The sequence below is a fragment of the Symphalangus syndactylus genome, chromosome 11 (genome assembly GCF_028878055.3).
Source record: "Symphalangus syndactylus isolate Jambi chromosome 11, NHGRI_mSymSyn1-v2.1_pri, whole genome shotgun sequence".
In the NCBI taxonomy this organism is placed as follows: Eukaryota; Metazoa; Chordata; class Mammalia; order Primates; family Hylobatidae; genus Symphalangus; species Symphalangus syndactylus.
This window is the reverse complement of record NC_072433.2, coordinates 98,991,752-99,010,415: the sequence shown is the minus strand read 5'-3', so window position 1 is coordinate 99,010,415 and position 18,664 is coordinate 98,991,752. Positions and strand designations below refer to the sequence as shown.

General features: G+C 37.4%; 1 long non-coding RNA gene across 1 annotated transcript in view; it reads right to left on the bottom strand.

The window, feature by feature from the left end:
* Positions 1-826: 826 nt before the first annotated feature.
* LOC134731845 (uncharacterized) overlaps positions 827-18,664 on the bottom strand; it is a 108,026-nt gene continuing 90,188 nt past the window's right edge. The window contains exon 4 of the long non-coding RNA XR_010114478.1: positions 827-959. This is a non-coding gene — a long non-coding RNA (uncharacterized lncRNA). The remainder of the gene's footprint in view (positions 960-18,664) is intronic.

Here is an 18,664-nt window from a genome sequence, read left to right as displayed (position 1 = left end):
ACTAGCATTTTGTTAGGAAAAGGTCCTGGAGCTCAATAAAAAATTAAAACTGAGTCATGTTTCTTTAAGAGGCTCACTTAAAAAAATAAACACATTCTTAATATTCACTGTGAGAACCAAGTGTAGTGTGTTTAATTTTCCACCTAGACCAATGGAGGGACACAGGTTAAAAGAATAACATCATAAGGTTTCTGAATGTGCCAAATGCTTTCCCTACAAACGTCTTGGCTATTCTATAAAGAAAATCTCACAAGAAAGATGACACTGCTTTACAAGCCCTGCCTGAGATCTGAAAACGTGAAAATTAGGAATAGAAATGTCTGAAATGGAAGAATACTGGGAGGATATTTAATTGAATTAAATTCTTTCAGTTGTTAAGTCCTTACACACATATTTTCATTTAATATGAAACCTAATCTTGCTAATTTGCCAAAAGAAAATGTCAGATTAGTGATTAATTTGCTTTCATCAAGATGTTTATTGGAACCTGATTATATTAGCATGTATTCAGCAAGTAGAGTTTTTGTATTTCTTAACATCCAAGTAATACATCCTTGCAGATTTTACCAGTTACACTGCTAATAGATACAAGTTAGTCTACTTAGTTTAAATTTTTATTTTATATAGTTAATAATTTTTAATACTAAATCTATAACTGAATTGGGAAAATTAATTTATTGATGGTTAGCTTTCTAAATGTTTTTTAAAAATCATACATTGTGAAATAATTCTGGGGTTTATTTCAGTGTATCGGCTGTATTAATAATAAGCTATTACCAAAATAATGCTCTGTAACCTCCAAAACTTCATGATTTACAAAAATGTAAAGGGTGTACATTTGACCGCATTTTGATCTAGGCTGGCAGAGTTGGGCAACTCTTCTTCAGCTGCTGGTTGGGGTTATATCTGCTTTACATGTCTTTCACTGTTCTTGGACCAGTGCGTCTACTCAGCAGTTCCTGTGTAAAGAGCAAGAACACAAGAGCCAAACTTAACTGTGCAAACACATTTAAGGCCTCTATGCCTGTCATCCTCTAAGGTTCCATTGGCTAAAGTCAGTATGTGCTGGAACCTCAAATCCATGGGACAGGGAAATACACCATGCCCACAGAGGGGTGGTGAAGGGTAGAAGGAGTAAGTATTTACTGAATAGTAATCCGATAATCCAAACTATTTCGTGTGTGTTTTGTTCTTACTTTAAACACTGTATAATATCAAAAGGATCCCTTTCTGTGAATTAAGGTGCAGGTAAACTATCTCTTTGTTTTAGGCATCTAATAATAATATGGTTAAGTGTTAATTTAAGTGTAAATTTGCCAATCCTTATTTTAGAATCCCGAGATGAATTCTTACATATTGAAGCAGCTATTTGACTTGTTTTTGGGTTGTTTTCATTACAGATATATAATCATATATATTATATACATATATATATGATGGATTGATAAAGTTCACGCATTACTTATTCCTCTTATTTTTCCTCTAAGAGCTAACATAGCACTGGTAGGAGAGGATAAATAGAAGAATGGATGCCCTGTTAAACTGTCTGCTCTGCCAAGGCAGAAGCCATATCTGTCTCTGCTGCTGTGTCTCAGGATCTAGCCCAGTACAATTTTCTGAGTAGGCTGTCAATGAATACTCAACCGACTGATTACTGACTTGCAAGAGAGTCAACCGCTGTGGTGTCCTGTTTTATCTTGGCTTCATTTTGCATTAGTACATACAGTACCAGAGAATACAAGTAATATTTTCCTTATTGTGGTAAAATATAAATTATATAAAATTAATCATTTTAACAGTTTTTACTTATTTACTTATTTGCTGTAACACATGCTTCAGCTTTCCTTTTTGTAAAACAATAATATCCAAATGGTACTTTCCCATTTCTTCCCATGCTTTTACTAATTTCACAACTGTTGTACAATCATTGCCACCATGCAGTTTCAGTAGTTCGTCATCACCCCAAATAGAAATCCTGTCCCTATTAAGCAGTTGCTCCTCGTCCCTCTTCCTCCAATCCCTTGGCAAACACTAATCTGCTTCTGTCTCTATGGATTTACCCATTCTGGACATTTCATACAAATGGAATCATATAGTATTTGGCTTTTTGTGTCTAGCTTATTTAGCATCATGTTTGCAAGGTTTATCCATGTTGTAGCATATTAGTACAGTCATTGCTTGGTATCTGTAGGGGATTGGTCGCAGGACACACCCCCACATAGCAAAATTCACGTGTGCTCAAGTCCATTATATACAATGGCACAGTATTTGCATATAACTTATATCTTCCTGTATACTTTAAATCATCCCTAGTTTACTTATGATAGCTAATACAATATAATGCTATGCAAATAGTAGTTATACTGTATTTTAAGAATGTGTGGTATTTTTATTGTTCTTTTATTTTTTCTGTAAATATTTTTGATTTGTTGTTGGTTATATCTATGCATGTGAAACCTGTGGATACAGAGGGTTGACTGTACTTCATTTGCATGGCCAAATAATATTCCATTGTATGGATATATCTATGTGTTGGTTGATGGATAGTTATTAAAAAAATGTTTTATATACATAGTAATTGATTTTAGATATCACACGAGATCTAATACATTAACATTCTCAGAGGTTTTGTTTGATTCCCTCTGGAGAACACATCAGTGGAGCGGGACTGTTCTATTAAACTGAGTTGGAAACAGAAGAAGAGAGAACTGGAAGATTTTCTAGCAAAATAATATTAACACAGTGAATGGTGAACTTCCACTGCCCAATTAAACTGTGATAGTGTGATTTATTTTTTAAGCTTCAGTCAAGATTGTTATGATCAGATATCACAATCACTTGACAGCAATTTGGTAGGGAACCAGGAATTGCAGCTGCTTATTTTAATTGTGACTTTAATCTTGTATCTTTTACTTATTTGCTGTAACACATGCTTCAGCTTTCCTTTTTATAAAACAATAATATCCAAATGGTACTTTCCCATTTCTTCCCATGCTTTCTGTGCCAATTTTATGTGCATTTTCCAACCTCCTTCTGCTCTCCAGAAATGTTTTAAATCTCAGATCATGTGAGATTCTGATTTAAGATTTAAAAATACTTCCCTCCCTGAAGGTTTATTACCCAATTAGTTTCTGAAAGGAGCTGCATAACTATTTCATTATCCATAGAGTCCAAGAGGAGTGCAATGGAATTAATTTAAAAGCTTGGAAAATAAGATATATGAGTAAAATGAAAGGAATTGGTATTATGTAACCTGGAGAAATGAAGGCTGAAATCTTTAATGCATGAAGGACTATAATATGGAGGAGGATGAATGATTTTTCTCTGTCTTCCAAGAGAATAGAATAAGAGAAAATGGATTTAAGCAATAGCAGCCTGGATTTAGATCAGAAATAAAAAAAAGCTTTCTAACTCTAGGGAATGTAAGGTGGTTTATCAGTGTCCTTGTTAAGCCCCAGCAAAGATTTAAGGAAAAGAAAGTGGAGAGGAAGAATTACTTTGACTATTAACATTGTTTATTAAGAGATGTCTCTAAATACCCTTCCTTGCGAATGTCTAGACTATGATAGATTACTACCTGTTTTGGATGACCACAGTCCCTAAGGAAAATAGGAGGCACCAGACTCCCATGTTTCTCCTCCATAGAAGTGCCTACTACATTCTTTGCAGGAGGAAACCGTTTATTTTATTTTATTTTATTTTTTTATTATACTTTAGGTTTTAGGGTACATGTGCGCAATATGCAGGTTTGTTACATATGTATCCATGTGCCATGTTGTTTTGCTGCACCCATTAACTCGTCATTTAGCATTAGGTATATCTCCTAATGCTATCCCTCCCCCCTCCCCCCACCCCACAACAGTCCCCGGAGTGTGATGTTCTCCTTCCTGTGTCCATGAGTTCTCATTGTTCAATTCCCACCTATGAGTAAGAACATGCGGTGTTTGGTTTTTTGTCCTTGCAATAGTTTACTGAGAATGATGATTTCCAGTTTCATCCATGTCCCTACAAAGGACATGAACTCATCATTTTTTTATGGCTGCATAGTATTCCATGGTGTATATGTGCCACATTTTCTTTTTTTTTTTTTTTGAGATAGAGTCTCGCTGTTGCCCAGGCTGGAGTGCAGTGGCATGATCTCGGCTCACTGCAGGCTCCCCCGCCCCAGGGTTCACGCCATTCTCCTGCCTCAGCCTCCTGAGTAGCTGGGACTACAGGCACCCGCCACCCCGCCTGGCTAATTGTTTTTGTATTTTTAGTAGAGACCGGGTTTCACTGTGTTAGCCAGGATGGTCTCAATCTCCTGACCTCGTGATCCACCTGCCTCGGCCTCCCAAAGTGCTGGGATTACAGGCATGAGCCACCGCGCCCGGCCACCACATTTTCTTAATCCAGTCTATCGTTGTTGGACATTTGGGTTGGTTCCAAGTCTTTGCTATCGTGAATAGTGCCGCAATAAACATACGTGTGCATGTGTCTTTATAGCAGCACGATTTATAGTCCTTTGGGTATATACCCAGTAATGGGATGGCTGGGTCAAATGGTATTTCTAGTTCTAGATCCCTGAGGAATCGCCACACTGACTTCCACAATGGTTGCCCTAGTTGACAGTCCCACCAACAGTGTAAAAGTGTTCCTATTTCTCCACATCCTCTCCAGCACCTGTTTCCTGACTTTTTAATGATGGCCATTCTAACTGGTGTGAGATGGTATCTCATTGTGGTTTTGATTTGCATTTCTCTGATGGCCAGTGATGAGGAGCATTTTTTCATGTGTTTTTTGGCTGCATAAATGTCTTCTTTTGAGAAGTGTCTGTTCATGTCCTTCACCCACTTTTTGATGGGGTTGTTTGTTTTTTTCTTGTAAATTTGTTTGAGGTCATTGTAGATTCTGGATATTAGCCCTTTGTCAGATGAGTAGGTTGCAAAAATTTTCTCCCATTCTGTAGGTTGACTGTTCACTCTGATGGTAGTTTCTTTTGCTGTGCAGAAGCTCTTTAGTTTAATTAGATCCCATTTGTCAATTTTGGCTTTTGTTGCCATTGCTTTTGGTGGAGGAAACCATTTAATAAAATTTAGTTAAGTGAATAATCCCCTCTTTTTAAAGATGAGACAAACGAAGTAGTGTAATTGTCTACCCTCAGATCAAGCAGCTAGGATTAAATTCACACAGTTATTTAGGACAAAATGTAGATTTGTGGCAGAAAATAGATTTCTACCTGTTTTGGACCTAGAACGCTGGATAACAACCTGGAACTGAAACTTGAGTGGAAGCACTTCCTGCAATGCCCTAGATGCCTGGAGGGTTTATGGATCAACAATTCAGTAACCTTCAATAAGTGAAGTCAGTTAGTGACCTGGTTCTAGTGAGCAAGATACATCTAATACAGAGCCATTTATTTTAAAAATAATATGTTTGGTAATTATTTATTGAGTCCCCGCAGTATATGAGGCATTGTGTAAGTCCAAGTGGGAAGCAATTCATAAGATAAAAAAGATGCCTGTGGAATAACTTGGAGCTGAACTGTCCCTCCTTTGTAAGGCATCCATGCAGTATGAAGGTTAAATGTCAGGGAGAAACTAAACAGGAAAAAGCCAAAAGCAAGCAGCTTTGTGTTTTCTGTGAAGGTATCAGAGTGCAGGCTCACAGACTTATCTCTCCACCTTTTGGTCCAGCCTAGGTTGACCTGCTCCCCTCAGCACTTCACTGTATTCTACTTCCTGCATGTACTTGTCAGATCCCCAGCTCCTCCTATGCAGACCTATAACCTACATTTTCATTCTCTCGGTGCCTCAGATATCAGGACTGCCATGGTTCTGAAGGGAGGGACAGCAGTTAAAATGGCATTTGAAGGACTACTGTCTTGGTCCAGGATGAGTTAGTCACTGTTGGGGCACTGATAAGAGCCTTGGGCCTAACTCTGAGGTGTCAGTGAAGAATCTTGTTTTAACTTGTATGAGATAAGTAAAGTAATAAGAATTAAAATTTATCATGGAGTGAGGAAGACTGTCAAGCAGCATTAACAGTAGATGCCAAGAAGTAAGGAGGAAAAATATTGTTAAAATACTAGTAACAACAAATATGTAAATTGGAAATTAGGTATAATTGCTATGTACGACAACAATGATCATCATTAAATGTCAGATTCATTTAGCATATAGTTAATTTTATTTCAATATAACCTATTCCTTTGCTCATTTTTCAAAATTATTTGCTTTTGTGCCTGGTTGTCTGTTTGGGGCATATAAAACAATATAGGGGACAACACCCATTTATAGAATAAAATATCCATCTCTATAATTATTCCTCACATTGGGTTGCTGTTTCATAGATAATGCTGGTTAAAAAAAGATTGTTATGTTGAAATAGATAATATTTCAATGATATTTCTAACCTGAAACAATTGGCATATTGTTTCAGTTGCCTTAGCTGCCTTCCCTAAAGAAAACATATTTATTTTCAGGGCTGGCTGCTATTGGCATAATCATAAATTGTTCTTAATATTAAGTTGAGAAGAAACTTAATCAATAAGACTGTTTTACATTTGGCAATTTCAGGATTTCTAGTTTGTACCTCCTGCTTCTTTAGCAAAAACTGAACAGAGAATTGAGTTTTCTGTTCATGAGATACTTTACTCAGGCCTTGCCTAAAAAAATTTTTTTTTAGAAAAGATTTAACCAAAAGATAATCAAAAGTAGTTTTTCTCTTGGCCATGTCTCATCCTTGGTTGGGCATTGCTTTTAACCTTGATGGAAGTAGTATTAAATCTGTATTTTGATTTTAAGATTGAAAAGTTAATGTAGGCACTAAGGAAATCAACTAAAACAAAACTTGGGAATAAACTTTTACAATTATGAGAAAAAAGGCAATTAGTTCCTTGATATCAGATAGGCCCTGGGCTGACCCATTTAATGAAATTTCTTTAACCCTCTATTGTCTATTATATGAGTTGAGCTGTAATTCTTTGTCATCAATTTGAAGTTTGTTTGTTTTTTTCTTTTCCCTTGAAGGAATTATCCCAGCTTCTTGGCAGCCTTCCTAAACTGCAGTGGAACCAAGGACTTTGTGTATTTGAATTTTTAATTGTAAACATTGTGACAAGCATTGGCAAACTGGGAGTTGGCAGAGTTGGTGTGATGTCATAGAAAATAATTTCCTTTGTTTTATTTAAAAAAGGTTTCCAAGTTTCCCCCAAGTAAGTCTGGCTTTTATCTCAAGCTATGAGAGAGCCGTTTACCAGATGTCAGAACCAAGACATTGTCTTTGATTTCTAAGGACTTTACCCAGGATGACCTGGATTATTCCTGTCTGTGAATTGAATGCAAACCTCTTAAATATCACTCCATTTCTCCAGGCCACTACAGTGACTCCTTCTTCGATTTATCTTGCCCTATTTATCTTCAACCTTTGTCTTAGGCAACTCTTTCTGCCTCTCAATTCCCTTAGCACAAAAGTGATTCTAAAACACTGTCGTATCCTTCAAATATTTTCAGAAAGAGAGATTGATCCCCAGCTTGATTTCATCCTTTAGAAACATGCAAGTTACAGATTCATAAGTCTGATGTCAGTTAGTGGCAAAATCCTGTATCAGATTATTAAACAAGTGGTTTGCTAGCACTTAGGATAAAAGTCAGTGATTAATTATGAGGGTCTGCTTAAATTTTCTAGGAACAAATGGCAAACCAATTTCTCCTTTAAATAAGTGCCCTGATTGGGAAGTCTGAGAAACTAGATAGGGTGTTTTGAATCTGGCAAGGTATTTGAAGTAGTTGCTTGAGATGGCTTCATGGACAAGGTGGAGAAAAACAGATCTGTGTGAAACGGCCGTGTCTGGTAGGACAGTTGTAGCTACTCAGTAAAATTATATAACTTAGGAGGTGGTCTTTAGGGGTGTGTCACAAGCAGAATTCTAGTCTTACCCCAGCCCCAGTAACCATTTTGATTTATAATTTGGATGGACCATGGAAAGCCCTTATTCATTCTCTTGTTGACTAAGTCCTCTTTGATCTTCAAAACTCCATTCCAGTGTCCCCTCTTAATGGAAGTCTTCTGTCACCCTCAAGTCTGATTTAGAGGTCTTTGCTCTGTACTCCTAGAGAGTTTTTCATGGCGCTTACCACACTGTACTGTGGTTCCTCATTTACCTGTTTTCTTTGCTAGGCTATAATGTCCTTGAGGTCAAAGACCAGTTTTATTTAACTTTATATGCCACAGCATCTGGCACTTAGTATCCAGTAAAATTTTGTTGCATAGGTGAATGGATGAGTGGATTAACGCATTATTTTTACATGACACAAAAATATATAACGTGACAAATAACAAAATTAAGATTCTGAGAGAATTAAGTGGTTTAAAAAATGGGTCCAATTAAAAAGATTAGTATCTCTACATCATTGATCATACCATCTTTTTTTTTTTTTTTTTTTTTTTTTTTTTTGAGACAGAGTCTCGCTCTGTCGCCCAGGCTGCAGTGCAGTGGCGCAATCTTGGCTCACTGCAAGCTCCGCCTCCCGGGTACACGCCATTCTCCTGCCTCAGCCTCTCCTAGTAGCTGGGACTACAGGCGTCCGCCACCACGCCCGGCTAATTTTTTGTAGTTTTAGTAGAGACGGTGTTTCACCGTGGTCCTGATCTCCTGACCTCGTGATCCGCCCGCCTCGGCCTCCCAAAGTGCTGGGATTACAAGCGTGAGCCACTGCGCAAGGCCAATCCTACCATCTTTTATTGTCTCTTATCCCCTTGCTATTCTCTGTCACTTTTTCACCAAGCTTAATTTCATGCTTTATCATTATAATCACTGTTTTGTGCCTCTCTGGATTTGTCTTTGACACACGCATAACTCTGGATAAATACAACTCTTTACTTACATCATGGATAAACATGGCTGGGGATAAGCCCACCACCATGCTGACTTGCCGCACTTTCAATTCATGACCACCCACATGAAGTGGGCTCGTAGCACAGACAGCAATCATTGTCTACATCCCTAATCCATTTTCTCGCCAACTCACTCAGATGGCCATTTTAGACTTTTCCCTCTCTCTCCAAATGCTATCACCACCTCCTCATTCTTGCTCTCAGCAGACGACCATTCTTCCTTTTCACTGAAGTAATGTAAGCAATCTGATGAGAATTTCCACATCATCAACACTTCCTGTGCACCCACATACTTTGCCTTCCTTCATTTTTTAGAGAGATGAATTGTCTATTGACCCAGCACATAGCCACCATTACACACTGGATCCCACTTCTCTCATTTTCACAAGAATATCATCCCAGCCATTACGGCATTCCTTACAGTCATGTTTTTTCGTCTCTACTGTGTCATATTCGTAAGCATATAAACATGCTAATATTTCCATGGGATTCATGAGACGTTTACAACATCAAAGAGCCTCATTAGAATTATTTTCTAATGATTCTTTATAATCAGCACCACATTGTCCATTTTGTCATCACCTGCCTGTCATTTGCGGCCTTGGAGATCACATCATCTCTTAGCACAGCATATTGTAACAAACTGATCTTCTCTTATTACATGGTGTGACTAAATATGTCTAATCATAAAAAGCCTTCTTTTAAAAAATGAAAAATAAGTGATTCGAATGCTTCATTAGTATTTAAGCTCTCAGATAAATTATCTTCTGTTGTACCATAAACAGTTGTTATGAGGAATTTAAGAAAGTGTAATGTATGTAAAGAACTTAGCACAATACATGGCATAGAACAATTGCTTAATAAATGATTTCCATCATTATTGTATAATAAATTGATAAATATTTAGAAAATTGTGAAGAGATTCAGTATTACATAAATAATTTTGCTTAGCTTAAAGAGAATACTCATAAGCAAGTGACATCTGTGTCCTCAGACCTGAAAAGCTCTTATAAGGAAAGGGACCTATAGTTTATATGGAGCATCATCATGCCCATAAAGGAGAGAATCACCGTTTAAATATATAGACAAAATTCCTAGATGTGTGACCCTGTCAACAGTGCTCTGGCCTGCCTTAAGAGGAGGTGAGGTCTCTGTGCCTGCAAGTATTCAAATGCAGAGGGTACTTATCTGTCACAGATACATCTGAAGAATGCTTTTACAGGTTGGGAGGCTTGGGCGGATGACAGTAATGTTCCTTGCTCCATGAGTACATGTTCACATATACATTATATGTATTATTTATATATTATATATTATATATGTTATTTATATATTATATATTATTTATATATATTTTATATATATATCCGTATTTCCATTAGAACTGTTCCTATATATTGTCCATATTAGCTGATAAGTTCCTAGGTAGCAAGAGCCATGTCAGTTTTAACTGTTTTTTTCCAGTCTCTAACCAAGTGCTAAGAATATGGTAGATACTTGGTATTAGGATTAGAGCAAGCTAATTGAATATTTTTCTTTCCATTGAAGGAGATTGAGAGTTTCCATCCATTCCTGGAAATAATTAAATTAGGATTAATGATTATCTATACAGAGAATCTATACTGAATGGCTTGATGTTAGACAAGGTGAGAGATTTGTTTGCTTATTCAGCCTGTCACTTTCAAATTATTCAATAAACATTGAGCGCTTCTTACTTTGCATTAATTATACTTGATGTTAGGGAATCAAAGATTATAAAGAACTTTTTGGATCTATTAATGTGATTTGTATTTATGCTGAAAGACTATTTAGATGTGAAGAATAGTTAGATGTGAGATATATGTGGGGAAGGTTTAGCCTACTTGATGAGGAAACTAAATTATACTAAGAAGTTTTATTTTGAATATACTTACATAAAAATTCATGGTTGTATTAGATGCAGTTATTGTAGTTTGATAGAAAACCCAATCTAGGGCTGGGCACGGTGGCTCACACCCGTAATCCCAGCACTTTGGGAGTCCGAGGTGGGTGGATCACCTGCGGTCAGGAGTTCAAGACCAGCCTGGCCAACATGGTGACACTCTGTCTCTAGTAAAAATACACACACACACAAAACTGGGCTACTTGGGAGGCTGAGGCAGGAGAATCACTTGAACCCGGAGGCAGAGGTTGCAGTGAACCGAGATCATGCCATTGCACTCCAGCCTGGGTGACAGAGCAAGAGTCTGTCTCAAAAGAAAAAGAAAAGAAAACCTAATCTAAACTAGCTTAAGCAAGAAAGGGAACTCACTGGATCATGTTTCTGAAGTCTAGGGTATTTCTTGTTTTTAGCACTGCCAGATCCAGTTGACAGATACAATGAGAATGAAACCACCCTTCTTATCTTGGTGCTACATCCCTTCAGAATTTGGCTTCCTTCTCAGGTGAGCTTTCTCTTTGGGCTGTCCCCTAGCAGCACAGGCTTGCATCGTCCCACATTCAAGCATAGCAGAAAGGAAAGAAATTCTCACTTAGTGTCTATGGCCAAAGGTCTGCAACCATCTCTGATGTGGTCACGCGCTCTTTGCTTAATGAATCGTTGTGCTTGGGGATAGGGAAATGATGTTCTGATTGACTCTTAAAGATCAAATGTTTACTGCTAGACCTAGGGATGGAGTTGATTCTATCTGAACCACTTGGTTTGAGAGTTGGCAGAAGTATCATCTGGGCCTTGTTATTCAAGGAAGAGGGAATAACCAGTGAGCAGCCTCACAAGTATCCACAGCAAAGATTCCTGTGTGAGGCGTAGAACTGTTAGAAACTGCTGGAGTTGGTAACAGGGAAGAGAACATTGGTGATCAGATATTGTATTTAGAAATATGGTTTACTGTGTTTTCTCTAGTTGTATTATGAGACAGTTCCTTTTTTCAGTATTACAGAGTAAATATATTGTTAATTCATATAATAAGGTATTATCTGGTTTGCAACTTATTTATATTGACCCAGGGACTCTTTTGAGAAGCTTCAGATAGACAGGAGGGGTTATAATGCAAACACCTCTAAAGAAGAATGTACCTTTAAAGATTTTTAGTTTCTTTGTGTTGCTAAATGTGTAACTACCCATGACTGTGCATTACAGATAATAAATGTTCCAGTTTTTGTAGCATCTATTGCTTTAAGCTTCCCTCATGAAACTGCCAAGTCCTTCCTCTTTATTAAAAAACAACTCCAACAAGGGCAGCAGCAACACAGCTAAATGCTCCGATGCTATCCTTAAAGATATATTGTGAAGATGAATATTAACTTATTTTCAGAGGGGAAAACAGATATAATTTTAATTCTATATTATATAAGAATTCCATGGATGCGTTACAGGTACCTTCACTCTGCCAGATGCTGTGAGTTTATAAATTCATGTAATTATTAAAAAGCCCAGCAAGGCAGATCTTATCTCCATTTTTCACATTTCTCAAATGTCTGATTACCCTTGCCTATCTATTTATATTTCAAAGAGAAGCAGCAAAATGCTGATTGGAATCAGTGTGTTTGGATGGGACATACAGACTGATGGATATTATCAAGATGGCTAGCAGTCTTTTCCCTCCAAATATGAGTTGCTATTGATTTTTATTCTGGAACGATCCTCAGAAAAAGGATTTTCCAACTTCCTTTCTTTGGGGTGCAGTGATGGCTTTTAGCATATTGACTCTGCAGGGAGAGGGGCTTAGGGATTTCATTGTTTTTTTTATGCAGATAAAATCGAATCTCCAGTTTTCAGTAAGGCACTATGCCCCAGCCTCCTCTGTGCTTGATGTCTGATTCAGGCACTGGGTTAGTAGTTGGGTGAGATGGGAGAGGTATGGTTGCCCAGCTGTAGAGACAGGGACCTGAAGTTTTCACTGCTCCTTATATGGACTTTCAAACTGGCTTAAATAATGACTACCATCTCCATTTCCTGAGACTTTCCAGGGTTCTGAGGATCAGATTGGCTTGCTTCTCATTCATGTCATGCCAGTAGGTTTAATCTTCCTGATGAGTCATTTACCATTTCCCCATATGCTTTCTGCAATCATATATTTGGCTCAGGGTTATAGAGATCTCCTAGTTGCACGGAAGTTAAAGTTTTTGTTACCCATGTCTTTTGAAAGTGATTTTGAAAAGAAATGGGCAAAAATGTCTTTACTATCTTGAAACCAGATGTCATCTAACTTATAACTCTCTCTGTCAGTTTCTTCATTTGTAAAAAGAGCTAGTGGCTTCTAAAGATGTAAATTCTACCATCATTATTGTTTTTATACTTATATAGTGGGGTGTGTGTGTGTGTATTAAGTTACTAGTTTTATTGATGCAGGACAAATTTTTCCTGTAAATGAGGTTTGAAAAATAAAATCTTATTTGTTAATTAATTTTATATCATGTATATTAGTACAAGTTCAGATGTATGTGCAATGATGTTATAGGGTGCCCCATATAAAAGTGATTAGTTAATTTAAGCATGTATTTGAAATGGGACATCTTCTAAGCAGACTAAACTAGATATATGAGAAAATGTGATTGTTTACTAACTGCCCCACTATAACAGCCTTGTGGCTTTGAAAAAAGTGACTTTTCAAAATGCAGTCAATCTAAACCTTGTTTTTTAGGTGACACAACTACTTGATTTTAAAATAGTTAAAAAATACTAACCTTATGTAGGAACTCTAACACATCTTTTTGGAGTGAGTCATTTATTCTATTATGATTCAGATGCTAATTCATGAATTGGAGAAATAATAATTTTTAAAACAATTTTTAAAACTTCTATGCTCTTCCACTGTGAAATCTTAGGATGTAACAGTTCCCCTGGGGGAATTTACTCTTAGAAAGCCAGTTACAAAATAATGCAATATAAAATAAATTTCAGCCTACATTTAGGATTTGCCTGTAACGTATCGGTCTGATCCATAAGCCAAAAGAAACATTTTTATTTATATGTTTCCATTCTCCTTCCCTCTTTTCTCTTTCCATTTCTCCATTTCCCTTCTGAGTGCCTTTAGTTCTGTTTTGTCACTAAGAAAAAATTTTTACATGTTTGACCAAAGGCCAAAGGTGAATGCCAAGTAAACTCAGTCACTTCTTTGAGGATTAATGATGGGATTTCTACCCGGCATGCCCCAGGTTTGCTGTGTTCAAGTTTTGCCAAGATAAATCTCTGGGCAGTCCAGTACTTGTTTGGAGGAGGACTTGAGAAAAGTTTAATCATTTGTGGCGTTGGTTTTTTGACAGTTCAGCAGAAAACTGCTTTATTGAATCCAGCTTAATGTATTTGAATAAGATTCAGGAAATAAAGAGTATTGGCTTTGGCAGCAGGTTTGGGCAATAGGCAAATGCAGGGCGTTCTCAGGAAAGCCACCAATAAGCATATGTATCTCTCAGGAAACAGAATCCCAGGAACCCATAAAGAAGCCAGTTTTCTAGCTGAGTAGACATCAAGTATCAATTGTTCCTAGACGCAGTTGGATAGAGAAGGAAAAACTGGGCCCTGGCCTAGGTTCATCATATGACCCCGATCTCTAATGGCAACAATAGCAATGTCAGCAAAACCGTGGGTTCCCAGAAAACTCTCCTGGTATCGCTAGTGAAGACCTAGGAATAGAAGGATAACTAGAAATCAAATTATGGTGAAATAGGGGTGAAGAAATAAAGGGAACATCAGGCACAGAATGAATGTACAAAGGAAAGAGGAAGGAAGTGAAAACATCCCAAAAGAGTCCAAAGGGACACGTGTTCCTTTATGTCATGTCCTCTAAGAAAGAGACTGGAGACATGTGGTTGTCTTTTGAAGCCCTAAAGATTTGCATTTCTCAGGAGTGATCAGGCCCTCAGAATCTGACTCATGCTCACCAAAATACTTGCATGACTGAGGTAAACATAAAAATGACGATTTATTAGCAAAGGAAAATATAACTACTATGTGGCCTGGGAGTACATGCAGGAGCATGATCACCACAGTCTTTCCCCTGGAGACAAACCTCCGTGAGAAGCTTCATCATGGCTAGAAACCATGGAAAAAGTACAATGATTTCAGTAATAAAATCTGTATCATTAGTTTGTTCTTTCCTCAAAGTCAATCAACTTAGGAATCAGAAGCTGCCTGGTGATCTTGGATGCAGAACAAAGGGTCTTTAAAACCAAAGGTCTAATTGTACCAGTCTAGGGACATGTGATGCCTCTATTTCTTGAGAGGGATGGTTTTTCTGAATGGGCCAGGGTAGTCACAGTCTGATGGCAGTGGCTCCCAAGATCCACTTCTGCAATACAGCAGCTTTGCAATTAGACCAGAATAAGCATAAGCAATCTCCCTTTTTGATTTACTTGGATTTTCAGGCTTGTTCAAACCTCATTCCTAAATCTACTTTTATTTGATAATGGAGTGCTCCTACGCAAAGGTTTACTTCACAGCTGAGGTTCACCAACTGTACTCTCCAGGATCTGTCTAGCTCTTTCATCAACCGAGTAGAGAATCAAATGACAATGAAATAGAAGTAACCGTGCATATACAATAGTCCCCCTTTATCTGTGGTTTTGCTTTCCGTGGTTTCAGTTACTCACTAAAACAGGTGAACACAGTACAATAAGATATGGGGGGGGTGGTGGTTGGGGAGAAAGTGAGACCACATTCACGTAACTTTTATTATAGTATATTGTTACAATTGTCCTATTTTGTTATTATTGTTGTTAATATCTTACTATTCCTAATTTATAAATTTAACTTAATCAGAGGTAATTATGTATAGGAAAAGAACATAGTATATAGGATACAGTACTATTTGCAGTTTCAGGCATCCACTGGGAGGTCTGGGAATGTGTCCCCGGCATTTCCTGTCTTCATTGTTGCTATGACACTGGTCAGTCCTCAGAGCTGCAGTTTGGCTTTTGGTTAAATATTGTGGTAGGGAGAGATGTTTCAGAGTATATCATTCATTACTTATTTCCATGTTCTTTACTCTTTGAATTAGGAAGTCTATATGGGCGGAGGGCTCTGTGATTGATTAAGGGTATCAGTTCTTCAGCTCTTGAGTGTGTTATTACAGATAACCACGTAATTGATTCCAGCGGGGCCCACTGATGAGGATGCTAACATTCCATTTTAAACCTGAATCCCCTATGCCCTTAATCTGATTCGTAGACTATATAGAGCTATTCCGGGTCTCCCAGAATTAGTGTTAGCTCAGAGCCAGCAAGCAGTAGTAGAAAGGGTGTGTTTCACATTCTCCAGTGTAAAATTATTCCATTTAATGCTGTAGGTGCCTGTGTAGATGGACAATATAAGTAGAGAACATTTATTGAGCACTTACTATGTATCAGGCACTATTCAAATACTTGTTTCTAAATGTTCTAAATGCTGGTATCTCCATCAAATACCTAAGGGCCTTGTTATAAAAAATATTTTTTCTGAGCTCACATAGGAACATGTACAAGGGATGGGCAAGCTACATATGTTAAACCCTGCACATATTCCATCTCTCCAAACAAGAAATGGGTCTCTAGGCTGGATGATAGGTAAAACAAACAGAGAGACCTGGTAAATGTCTCTTACATACCCATGGATCCACCTCATTTTTTGAACTGCTGCGTAGTATTCCATTGATTTGATAACCCATGGCTTATTTATTCTCTTCCATCAACAGACATTACAGTTTCTCTGTTTGTTGCTACTTCAAACAATACTTCAATGAATAGTTTTATATGTCCCTGAACACATGTGAAGGTTTCTCTAGAATTTCTACCAAAAGGAGACTTTTATTAAGTTTGTTTACATTTCGCCTCTGTGTTTAGAGAGGCCAAGTCCCTATATCCCTTCCCACTTAAAGAGAAGACGCAGTAACTATAGTTATGAACTATGAGGAGCAGAGATACAAGGCTGTTAAGGAAAAATCAGCGAATGGTAAATGGAACATTTCCGAATAAACAAATGAACAAACACATAGGCAAAACCCCTAAACCCACAAACACCTTAACCAGTAATCTTGTCTTAATAATGAAAATCAATTTCTGTGTAGATACCAGAAAACTGAAAATAGGGCAAGCAAATTTTGGCCCCAAAATCTGAGTAGGGACAATTAAAACTTTAGAATAGGCTCCAACTTTCAAAAGACAGATTTAAAAACATAGTTTTCTAAGCCAATTATATAGAATGTAGAGTTTTACATATCCAATGCTCTCATCTATTTTTTCCCCTCCAAGCTTACAGGAAAACACTGTTTATTTCTGACATTTGGAAAAGCTGTTTCAGCCTCAGTGTTGACTGATAGTAATAGATATAAGAATTAATAAAAGAGATGTATTCGGTGAGTCACCACCACAAGAGCTAAAACAGGCCACATCCCAAGGTAAGTGAAGCAGAACCTAGCATCATCCCATGGTGTTTTGAAGCTATGACTGAAAGTCAGAAGGGAGGAATATGTGTTTGCCAAGAAACATCAGTGCTTTTGACTTCTTTCAACCTAGACTCATTGGTGGCATTTCCAGGGAGCTGATGACGTCTGGAGGGGAGAGTATAAATCTAAAGTCAAAAGCCCTGCTGAAATGGATTTGCTATAGCTTCTTATTTTAAATGCGTAGATGTTTCATGGTGAAAATTTTGAAATGGAGGATGTTAGCAGGAAGTGATAAGCTAGTCTTCACTGGTATTCAGGCAGGTCTGCCTGGTTTTTCAGTAAGGGTAAAAAAAAGCCCAGGAAATCTCATATTTCTCATACTCCTACTCATATCCTCTTACTAAAAAAGACAAACCTTAAAACAAAAAAAGCCAAATACTTGAATTAACGATCTTATTCTAATAATGAACATCAGCCTATATAAATATCAGAAAACTGAAAAAATGAGAATAAACAATATAATTGATTGATATCCCATATCATTATAATCACAATACTTTATCATGTTTTCCAGTAAAGAAGTTTCATACGTAATTGACTCTAATTTTAACATAAAGAATCCTAAATTTATCTGTTCACTTTGCAATTAAAAGTGTTTCTCTAATTTGTTGATGAATCTCTATCTTTGGACAGTATTGTTGTTACTATGAGGTGGTAAGGGCCAAATGTATGGATCAAGGTGTCTCCTTCAAATTGCCACTGCTTCTTTTCTAGTAAAGAACATGTAGAATTTCTTCCTTCATCTACTTTGGTCTCTTGCTTGACATTTAATTCAGTTATGTGGGTTCTGGTGAACTTACATATTCTGAATTAAGTGGAAAGGCTTTACTCCTCCATTCACTGTAGCTCTTTGAACAAGCTAAAACAAAGACTCAGAAAAACAACTTAGCAAAAATACATAGCATGTATATATGGGCTGAATTATGTTCCCTGAAAAACCCGTATGTTGAACTCCTAACTCCCAGTACCTCAGAATGTGACCATATTTCGAGATAGGGTATTTACAAAGATAACTAAGTTAAAATGAGGTCATCAGGGCTAGCCTAATCCAACATGACTGATGTCCTTATAAGAAGAGGAAATTTGGACACTGACACTTAGAGAGAAGATGATGTGAAGGCACAGGGAGAAGACAGCCACCTAGGAGCCCAGCAGAGGTGCCTGCAACAGACACTCCCCTCACAGCCCGCAGAAGAAACCAATACTGTTGACATCTTGGTCTTGGACTTCTAGCCTTTGGAAATGTGAGAAAATAAATGTCTGTTGTTGAAGCCACCCAGTCAGTGTTTCTTTTTTGTGGAAGTCCTAGCAAATTTATACCGCATGGATGCTTTATTCCTCAGACTTCCCTGCTTGAAATCCTCATACCACTTCAGATGTGAAAAATA